The sequence below is a fragment of the Asparagus officinalis genome, chromosome 8, assembly GCF_001876935.1.
Source record: "Asparagus officinalis chromosome 8, Aspof.V1, whole genome shotgun sequence".
NCBI lineage: Eukaryota > Viridiplantae > Streptophyta > Magnoliopsida > Asparagales > Asparagaceae > Asparagus > Asparagus officinalis.
The window spans coordinates 121,106,213-121,117,135 of NC_033801.1; the positions used below are offsets into that span (position 1 = coordinate 121,106,213).

The 10,923-nt window shown below is 41.7% G+C and overlaps 1 protein-coding gene across 1 annotated transcript in view; it reads right to left on the bottom strand.

The window, feature by feature from the left end:
• Positions 1,172–10,923, bottom strand: part of LOC109851598 (ATP-dependent DNA helicase Q-like SIM) — a 55,695-nt gene continuing 45,943 nt past the window's right edge. Inside the window, exon 17 of the mRNA XM_020421819.1 lies at positions 1,172–1,379. The gene's annotated coding sequence lies outside the window, so the exon portion shown is untranslated. The remainder of the gene's footprint in view (positions 1,380–10,923) is intronic.

The window sequence follows — 10,923 nt, forward strand, 5'->3', positions numbered from 1 at the left end:
GGAGGGGGGGGGGGGGGGGGGGGGGTGTTCCAGGCAAAGTTAATATCACAGATTATTCTAGCATCACTGTATGCTCTAAGCTTACTTAAAAATGTATAATTGTTTCTTTGCTATATGTTTGAAGATGAATCCCCTTGATTCTTGGATATTGTATGGTATACTTTACTGTCTGACATGTTACACTTCGATGTGGGATGCGGGTTATGTTAAATAAGAGGATTCATTTTTAAGAAAACGAGATATCCTATCATTATGCAATAATTTTTACTTTTTATAATGCATTCTTTGGTGGTTGTGTCTAGGTTCAAATGGTACTCGAATAATTTTGGGGCTCGACGTGCAAACGGAGAGGCACCTCCTAGACAAGAATTACAGTTCTTTGTGCGTGTGTGTGTACACTGAAGCCTATAGTTTGGTAATCTATTTAAATGCAGTTGAGAATGGCGTTTTGCTGTTGTCACACTTGTTCTTGATTCGATTGTAAGATAATATTGTATCTTTAGTTAGTACAATTTTCCTCCAAAGATCGTTAGTTATACAAGAAATCCGTAGGTGCCACCAAATTTGAATTTGAATATTATGGAATGCCATAATATACAACATTTACTTGATAGAGCTGAAATGAAAGAAGCTGAGAATAAATCATAAAGTAGGAAGAATTTTGCAACCCTATCATGACGGGAGTTATAGCAAACTTATTCCTCATTTAGATTGTTTGTGGGGTGTTCTGTTGTATCCATGATATATCAGTTCTGCAGTTTATTGGACTTTCTTGCTTCATAGCATCTCAGTATCATTTGATATGCATACCACACATGGTCTTGCAGAAGATGATAATGTTTGATGTTATTCACTAGTTGATTGGATCTGTGAAACGTTCATCACCCAAAAACACACAACCAAGGCTTCTATTTATGTGAACCTTACCCCTATAGTTGAGTCTTGGAATTAGCAAACCATTTCATGCGGTGATCTTAGTTACACTATCAAACACCCAAATGCTGCACATGAAATAACCAAACCACAACTTGGAAAAACATAGGTTTTTCATCCCTTCAGCATTCAACATAACTAGACACAATCTTCCTTACATAGTTAGACAATACAAAAGAGTTCTAGTATAAAATCCACAGGAGAAGGTCCCGGATTCACCACAAGCCTTCATTTAAAAGATAACATGCTATAGATACAATATAACCAAACTGTCAAATAAGCCAAAATAAGATATCAACATGAACCTACTAAAAGAAACCATAACTCAAAATCCCCTTTCTCATCCTTCACAGTCTCCTCCTTTTTGTCTCCCACCGGTCCCAACTTCAGGACTCACAAATTTTGCCTGGGTCCTCAATTGCACAATCTGAGACACTTGGTCCATGCTGCAAAATATGATTTAACATGCATCAATAAGATTGCAAAAATAGAAATTAAGCATTTAAACTATCACATATTTACCATAATTCAAACATCACTTAACTTAAAACATCGGTTACAATTCAAGTGTGGGCCATAACTAGTGTTTTTCCATGCTATAAGAGCTTTTACTACTCAAATAAATATTGGAAAAAGAATTAACATTTTGAAACGAAAGTTATTTGACTTTTCTCCAGCTAAAAAAATCAAATTAAATTAAACCTTTTACTAACATAACAAGCCTTGGCATAACAAATCTCAGCAATAGCATTTTGTTAAGAACTCTGCAGTCAGAAAAATGACAACAAAAATTAAATACATAGTCAATCTTCATAAGCACATCCCCATAACAAACCTATCCAAATAAATCAGTCAAAAAAGGAAAACAAATTACTGTAAGAAACCTTTAAAAAATGAACCCATCAGAGAAAAGACCAACGTTATTGTTGGGGATTTGAAATAATCAAATCAAATCCGTACCCTTCCGGATCTTGTGTTTGAGAGTTGAGCAAGAAAGAAATTCACCACAAATCAAAGATAAAAATTTATAGGAAAGTAAACAAGAAAGAACACACCAGATTTAACGAGGTTCGGCAACGTGCCTACGTCCTCGGGAGCCACACCACACAATTCTTTGTTTACTTGAAGAAGATTACAATGCTTGCAATTGGCCTCTCTCTCTCTCTCTCTAATATTTCTAACCTCAAAGAGCACTCAAAACCCTCTTTTTTTCGTTCTCTTTTTCTCTCTTAAACCCTAAAGGGACGTGTTTCTATTTATAATAAAACACAATCCCAAACAGATTAGGATTCTAAAACGAGTCTGCCACACCCTAGTATGGTGGGTGTGGCGCAGACCACACCCATGGCAGACAGGGCAGACTCTGCCACAGCCTGGTGTGGCACTGTAGGCTGTCTAAAAATCACAACAGATAGCTGATTCTCATCACTCGTTAAGAGTTATTAACTCCTTGGCTTGATCAAACACCGATGATGGAAGTTACAATTTGATAGCTTCCAGAAGACTATAATTTGAAGACTTTCATGTGGATCGATGAAGGTTACAATCTGACGACCTTCGCAACAACTGATGAAAGCTCTAATCAACAGCCTTTACAATCAACATCGAGAGTTACAATCTGACGACTCTCACATTTTCAAGGAGCCAAGACGAAGGTTACAATATGACGATCTTTGCAATGCTCTAGCAAAAGAGACTACAAATCGACGGTCTCTTCAAACCAAAACGCAGATATCTCTCAAACCGTAAGGAATTTGGCAAAACTGACGGAGCAAACTAAACCCGATGGGGTTAGTTTGGTCAGCTCCGTCTCGTCGAGATAGCCGATTTTTATATATAATTCGTCCAATTCCGACTTACGGTTTGAAAGTTATGACTTGTTCTTCACAGAAAGTTATGTTCTGAAGTCCGTCTGCAAGACTGGACTTCGCTTGAACATTGGACTTATCCTGAAACTTGCCAAGCCCGCCTAAGGCTCGCCTCTACATTACAGAATCAAAAACACGGAGTTCGTGGACTTAAAACGCAGAGTTCAACTCTGCGTCCTAGGTCCAAAAACGCATAGTCCATACGGAGCCCAACTCTGCGTCCCAGGTCCAAAAACGCACAGTTCATGGAGGGGCCCAACTCTGCGTCTCAGGTCCAAAAACACACAGTTCATGCGGAGCCCAACTCTGCGTCCCAGGTCCAAAAACGCACAGTTCATGCGGAACCCAACTCTGCGTCCCGGGTCCAAAACGCAGAGTTTATTTCTGCGCAGTGCGACCTGTGCGTTTTCAACCTAAAACAGACCCAACTCTGTGTTTCAGGTCTAAAATGCAGAGTTCGGGCCCAGAACGTTGTTTTCAGCGTTTGACTCGTTCAAGCACGATTTGAACGGTTCCAGAACCGTTTTTTCCCCACGATTTGAGGGGATCACTACCATATCATAGAGAGATTTATGGGGGGCAGTTACACCCTATTATACCCTCATTGAGGAGAAATTTAAGGGGGCAGTTATACCCCTAAATCCCCTATAAATAGTGGGAAACTCAATTGAGTTGGAGCTGGCTTTTTGGATTTGGGACTTGGCAGCAAAGGGGGAATTTCCTGGAGCAGAAAGGGCCTGAAGGGATCGACATCATTCTCCAACGGAGGTCATCTTCAACTTCAGCAACGAGGAGCTCGTCCTTGGCTGACAAACCGATTTCGGTTAAATCAACTCTTTCTTAGAGTTTCAAACTCGTTCAGAGTTATCAACTCATCAAGAGTTTCAAACTTGCCACGCAAGTTCTCCATAGCGTCAAATCGTGAGGAGGAGATATCATTCCAGTGAATCAAGACGTGCGGATCGTCAACAGAGAGCAAACTCGACGCGAGCATTCGAGGGAGGCACTCCATCGCCACCGTGAAGAACCCAGACCTAAACAAAGGGGAGAATTCAGATCAATTCTCCTCTCTTTTGTAATCAGGAATTCAATTGTAATTGAGAGTTGAGAGACTTGTAAACATTCTTTTTCTAAGCAGTTAGAGAGAATAAAATCAAACACAATTCTTTCATTATTTTCTTATTACAAAATTTTTCCACCAAACAGGCGTAGACCACACCCATGGCAGACAGGACAGATTCTGCCATACCCTGGTGTGGTGCAGACTACCCTCATGGCAGACAGGACAGATTCTGTCACACCCTGGTGTGGCGCAGACCACACCCATGGCCTATCTTAAATTTTCATGCAATTATTGATTTTGATTCTAGGTTTGGGTCTCCACTCTCAAGACCAACAATCTCCCACTTAGAGATCAAACCACCATCAATGAGCTCTCCCGAACTCCGCCTTATTCGCAAGCATCTTCTCCTACTTGAAAAATCCATTCTTCAATCATCAATAGAAAAATCCATTCTTCAATCATCAATATCCCAGCGATCTCGCTGATCCTCGTAGTGTGGCTCTGCCTTTGTCTTCTACTCGTGAAGGCCAACTGAAGTTGCGCACAACTCCAGTTTCTCAATGGTGACTGTCTTCATCAACATGTCCGTCGGATTTTGACTCCCCAAAATCTTTATCAAATGCAACTTTCCGTCTTCAACTAGCGAGCGTATAAAATGGTATTTGACATCGATGTGCTTTGTTTTTGCATGATATATTGGATTCTTGGCAAGATGTATAGCGTTCTGGCTATCATAATAGAGAACTCCTCTTCCTTGCTTCAGATCCAACTCTTCCAAGCACCCGTTCAACCAGATCATCTCCTTGCTTGCTTCAGTCACTGCGACATACTCAGCCTTGGTTGTAGATAAAGTCACAATCTTCTGCAGACGTGAGACCCAACTCACTGTTGTCGACGTTAAGGTATAAACATACCCCATGGTGCTTCGCCTCGTATCATGATCACCGGCGAAGTCCGCATCCACGTATCCCTGCAGCACCAACTCATTCCTCCTGAAACATAATGGTTTGTTCGTTGTCCCTCTCAAATACTGTATTATCCACTTCACGACCTCATAATGCTGCTTCCCTGGATTGCTTACAAATCTGCTCATAACTCCCACTGCATGGGCGATATCCGGCCTCGTGCAAACCATCACGTACATGAGACTCCCAATGGTCAAAGAATATGGCACCCTACTTATATGCTTTCTATCTGCATCTGTCTTAGACGGTTGCTCCTCAGATAGCTTGAACTGACTTCCAAGGGGTGTGCTAACAACTTTAGCATTATGCATGTTAAACTTGTGAAGTACCTTCTCAATGTATCCAGCTTGGCTCAATCTTAATGTCCCTTCAGCTTCATCCCAACTGATTCATATCCCTAGAATCTGCTTCGCTGCATCCAGATCCTTTATTGCAAATTCATTTGCTAGCTACTTCTTTAAACTGTTTATCTCCTCTAAACATGATCCTGCTACCAACATGTCATCAACATATAATAACAAAATAATAAAGTTGGACTTGAACCTTTTGAAATAACAGCAATGATCTGAATTGTATCTTCTGTAGCCATTGTTCTGCATGAAGTTATCAAACTTCTTATACTACTGTCTCGGAGCCTGTTTCAAACCATATAAGCTCTTCTTGAGCTTACACACTATCTCTTCCTTTCCTTCTTCAATGAAGCCAACATGCTGCTTCATATAGATTTCTTCATCCAAGTTACCATGAAGAAAGACAGTCTTCACATCTAACTGCTCAAGAAATAGTTTTTTTACAGCTATCAAACTCAACACCATTCTAATGGTTGTGAGTTTCACAACAGGGGGAAATATCTCCGTGTAGTCCACTCATTCCCGCTGTTGAAACCCCTTCACTACTAATATGGCCTTGAATCTCTTGCTTCCATCACTCTCCTGCTTGACCCGGTAGACCTATTTGTTATGTAAGGTTTTCTTCTGTGTATGTAGCTGGGCTAACTCCTATGTCTCATTAGTGAGTAGAGAATCCATCTCCTTCTGCATAGCATGCTCTCACTGCTGAGATTCACTTACTTACATTGTCTCTTCATAGCACTCCGGCTCACCGCTATCTGTTAACAATAGGTAGTCAAGAGATGAAAAATATCTGAGATTTGGTTTGGGTACCCTGGATGACCTCCTAAGCTCCACGTCTTGGGTAGTTTCTTCTGCACCTAAAGCTAGGGCTGAGCATGGTTCGGTTCAAACCGAAAAAACCGACCGAACCGACCGAAAAATAACGGTTCGGGTCAGTTTTATTTATAAATCGGTTCGGGTCGGTTTAAAAAATTTTCAAACCGAATTACCCGAACCGACCGCCAACTTAACATTAAGTTTTTTAAGCCGTAACCCATACCCATTACCCGACCCGTTCTTCATCTGCTCATAAAATCCCTCATTCTCAAGACACCTAAACCCTAACTCTCTCCAAGTATTCAAAGTCCAAGCACCCGCCGCCACCAGCCTCCAGCCCACTTCTCTGCTTCGGTTTTTAGCAAGAAGCTTCAGAAACAGTGAAGGAAGCAGAAGCTGAAGAAGATGAAGAAGCACGAAGGTAGCAGCCGCAAGAACGGCTCCGACTCTTTTAGAAGGTTCCGGGAGACTCAGTCCGAGATCGCCGTGGACGCTTTCGGGCGGCGGTCGTGCGATCTGGGCCCGAGATTCTCACTCGACGCCGGTTGGATCTCGTTCAAAGACTCAAGGTACTCATTCGATGACCTGCTTTAACCTTTCTTTTGTCTTTTTCCTTTCTGTTTTCTTTTGGCGTGCTGATTCTGAGTAGAATACCTTCGTCTGAAAATTCATCGTTCTTTTGGGTTCCATGGATTTGAAAACAACTAGATCCCAGTTAGCGTGACGACGATTCTCTGTGACTGAAAGTGAAATGCACAAACAAACCTGGGATATTTCGTGGTATTTGTTGTAGATCTGATAGAATATTGTTAGATTTAAGGTTTTAAGTGATGATTTTCTGCAAATTTGTTGATTAAATATCTTCTTGACCTGATTTAAATCTGCTGAAGGAGGATTGATGTAGTAATTTGACTTCATGAAGTTAGAACCGAACAAACCGAACCGAACCGCATCGAACCGATGTGCAACGGTTCGGTTCGGTTTTGAATAATGGGTGGTTCGGTTCGGTTGTTTAAAATTTAGAAAAAACCGACCCGAACCGAACCGTGCTCAGCCCTACCTAGAGCCTTCTCCATTCTCTGATCAGAACAAACATCATCACCCCTATCTGGAAGTTCCTCTAAATCCATGTACTCGGATCCACCTGTATATGTAGTGCTGCTCCCACTGCTTTGGCTATCCTTGGTATTTTCCTTGTTCTTGTACATCACATCCTCATTGAATATCACATCCCTTCTTCTGATGATCTTCTTGTTCTTCTCATCCCAAAGGCGATACCCGAACTCATCAATGTCGTATCCAATGAATGTGCACTTCTGTGACTTAGCTTCTAGCTTGTCTCTGACATGGTCACTGATATGAACATAAGCCACACAACCAAATACCCGTAAGTGTGAGAGATTTATCTTCTTTCCACTTCAAATCTCCTCTGGAATCCCAAAATCCAATAGAACTGATGGCCCGTGATTAATAAGGTAAGCTGTCGTATGCACCGTATCCGCCCAAAATATCATAGGCAGACCTGCATGTAATCGCATACTCCTGGCACGCTCTGTCAAGGTCCTGTTCATCCTCTCCGTAATGTCGTTCTGCTGCGGTGTTCTTGGAGTAGTCCTCTCTAAGCGAATACCATTCGTAACCTCCTGATCTCAGACATTTCACCTTTAGATCTGTCTCGTTCTCCATCATGACCTTCCACTTCTTGAAGATTCCAAACACCTCTGACTTGTGCTTCATGAAGTAGATCCACACATTCCTCGAGTGGTCGTCGATGAAGGTGACATAATATCTCGAACCGCCAAAAGAAGACACACTGGTTGGACCCCATACATCTATATGAATCAACTCTAGCTTCTGAGCCTTAGGTGGCCTTCCACCCTTCTGAAAACTAACACTCTTCTACTTCCCAAAGATGTAGTCTTCACAAACTCCGACTTCCACGGAGTCGATCCCGGTTAGCTTTCCCTGTGAATGTAAGATCTTCATCCCCTTCTCGCTCATGTGCCCTAGCCTGTTGTGCCACAGATCTGTACTCTCTTTGCCAGCTGTAATTGCGAGGGTGTCACTCGCATGTAAGGTGAGGTAGAGAGTCCCTAGTTTGTTACCTCGAGCAACTATCATCGTATCGTTGGAGATTCTCCACGAATCCCCTGTGAATGTCAAAATATAGCCTTCTGCTTCAAGCTGTCCCACCGAAACAAGATTCCTCTTCAGCTTCGGCACATGTCTCACGTTCTTCAAGGTCCACTTAGAGCCCTTCATCTGAATCTGCACTTCATCCTTTCCAACAATATTACAAGGCTCGTTATTTCCTAAATACACTTTTTCAAATTTTCCTGCTACATAATTCTGAAATAGCTTCCTGTTAGCAGTGGCGTGAAAAGAGGCTCCTGAATCGATGACCCAAGAATCTGAATCACTGTCCATAGCAAGAATCAAGGCATCCTGCACGATATGAGCCTCCTGCTCACCCGCATCCTTCTTTGGACTTTTACAGACTTAAGACATATGGCCCTCCTGATCGCAGTTCCAACATTTCCCTTTGATAGGCCTAACCTTCGAGTTTGGCCTCTTCTTCACTGATTTCGACCGATTCCTGTTCTGGTTTCCTTTCTTCTGGCTTCTGCCTCTCTGCTCGAAGTTTAGAGCTGAACCTAAACCTTCTGATTCAGACGATTTCCTTCTAACCTCCTCGGATAGAATCATGCTAACAACCTCACTCAGCTTCCACTTCTCCATTGCCGATTGCCGTCAAACAACCTGCCCAACTATCCGACAACTACGATAGAATCAATAGGGCTTGCACTTCGTCATCAAACGTGATGTCCACGGAGATAAGCTGATCAACAATCGTGTTGAACTCGCTGAGGTGCATCGTGAAGGACCGTCCTTCTGTCATCTTGAGGTTGAAAAGAGTTTTAACGAGATGCACCTTGTTTGCTGCCGACGGTTGCTCGTACATCTTTGCGAGCACTTCCATAAGCCCCAACGTCGTCTTCTCCTTCAGAATATTGTGGGCTACTGATTTGGCGAGCGACAAACGGATTTGCCTTAGAACATTCCTATTCAGTATCTCCTAATCACCATCTGACTCCTCATTCTTCTTTCCCTTTTCCTTGCCCATCAACGGGCGATACAAGTCCTTCTAGTACAGATAGTCCTCCGTCTGCGACTTCCAGTAGGCAAAATCTGAACCGTCAAACTTCTCGATCTTTGATTTATTTTCCTCTGCCATGACTTTCACACAAATTACTGAACGAAGCTCTGATACCAGTTGTTGGGGATTTGAAATAATCAAATCAAATCCGTACCCTTCCGGATCTTGTGTTTGAGAGTTGAGCAAGAAAGAAATTCATCACAAATCAAAGATAAGAACATGTAGGAAAGCAAACAAGAAAGAACACATCAGATTTAACGAGGTTCGGCAACGTGCCTACGTCCTCGGGAGCCACACCACACAATTCTTTGATTACTTGAAGAAGATTACAATGCTTGCTATTGGTCTCTCTCTCTCTCTCGAAGATTTCTAACCTCAAAGAGCCCTCAAAATCCTCTTTTTTCGTGCTCTTTTTCTCTCTTAAACCCTAAAGGGATGTGTTTCTATTTATAACAAAACACAATCTCAAACAGATTAGGATTCTAAAACGAGTCTGCCACACCCTGGTGTGGCGTAAACCACACCCATGGCAGACAGAGCAGACTCTGCCACACCCTGGTATGACGCAAACCACACCCATGGCAGACAGGGCAGATTCTGCCACACCCTGGTGTGGTGCAGACCACCTCCATGGCAGACAGAGAAGATTCTGCCACACCCTGGTGTGGCGTAGACCACACCCATGGTCTGTCTTGAATTTTCATACAATTATTGATTTTGATTCTAGGCTTGGGTCTCCACTCTCAAGACCAACAGTTATTGAGTCAAAGGCAGAATATCTAATCTAATAACAACACAAATAGAACAAATTTAACAAAAATAAATGGGTAACCTTTCAGAGAAAGATACTAGAGAGAAAGAGAATCGAGTGGCTAGATTTTTGAAGATTGTGGCCTCGTCGAAGTTCGGTTACCAATGCCTTTGAAGTCTGCTGTCGTCAACATTGTCTCTTGAGGCTGTTAGGGTCCTATGAGGTTGTGGCCAAGACTAAGGGTGAGCAAAGTTTGGCTTAAACCAAATAAAAAAATAGACCGAACTTATTTGCACCAAATAAAATACTTCAAACTAAATCCATGCCTGTTCTTATTGATCGGGAAAAAAATTCACGCCTATTCCTAATCCTTATGCATATGTTATTATGGTAGTTTATCTCATAAATAAATTGAGGCCATCTTTTTTATCAATGATTCAACATGAATTAGGCTTGGTGACTTTAGTTCATAACTTGTGCAACTTTTTGAAGTGGTTAGACATGGAACCAAGTGTAAACCATTACATGAATTAGCAATTGAACGCTATAGCAAAAAGTTCAAGTCTAAGAGTCCTGACAAACACTTTAACCATTGTATTCACTTCGGACTACATTCCCAAAATTAAGCAATATAAATAGAACCTTCCTATTTCAGTTGGTGTTTGAGATCTTTAAGTGAGGGCAAGAATAACACTTCAGGTCATCGATATTTATATCGATTTTAGTCCGAAACAAAATAAACCAAACCGAATTAACCAAAAGTATTTAGGTCAGATTGGTTCACTTCAAATCATAAATAGTTCGCTTTTGGTTTGTCAATTTTTGATAAATACGGAGCTGATTCACCATATGCTCACCCCTAGCCAAGACTCCAAAATTTAAGTGAGAGAGAGAACCTGATGTTATATAGAGGAGATAACCTCAGAAATGGAAAAACTATTAGGAAAAGTCACTAGTATAAGGTTATCATTTGAACTCCACCATTCTGGACTTCAATAGACTAAATAATCTTACATC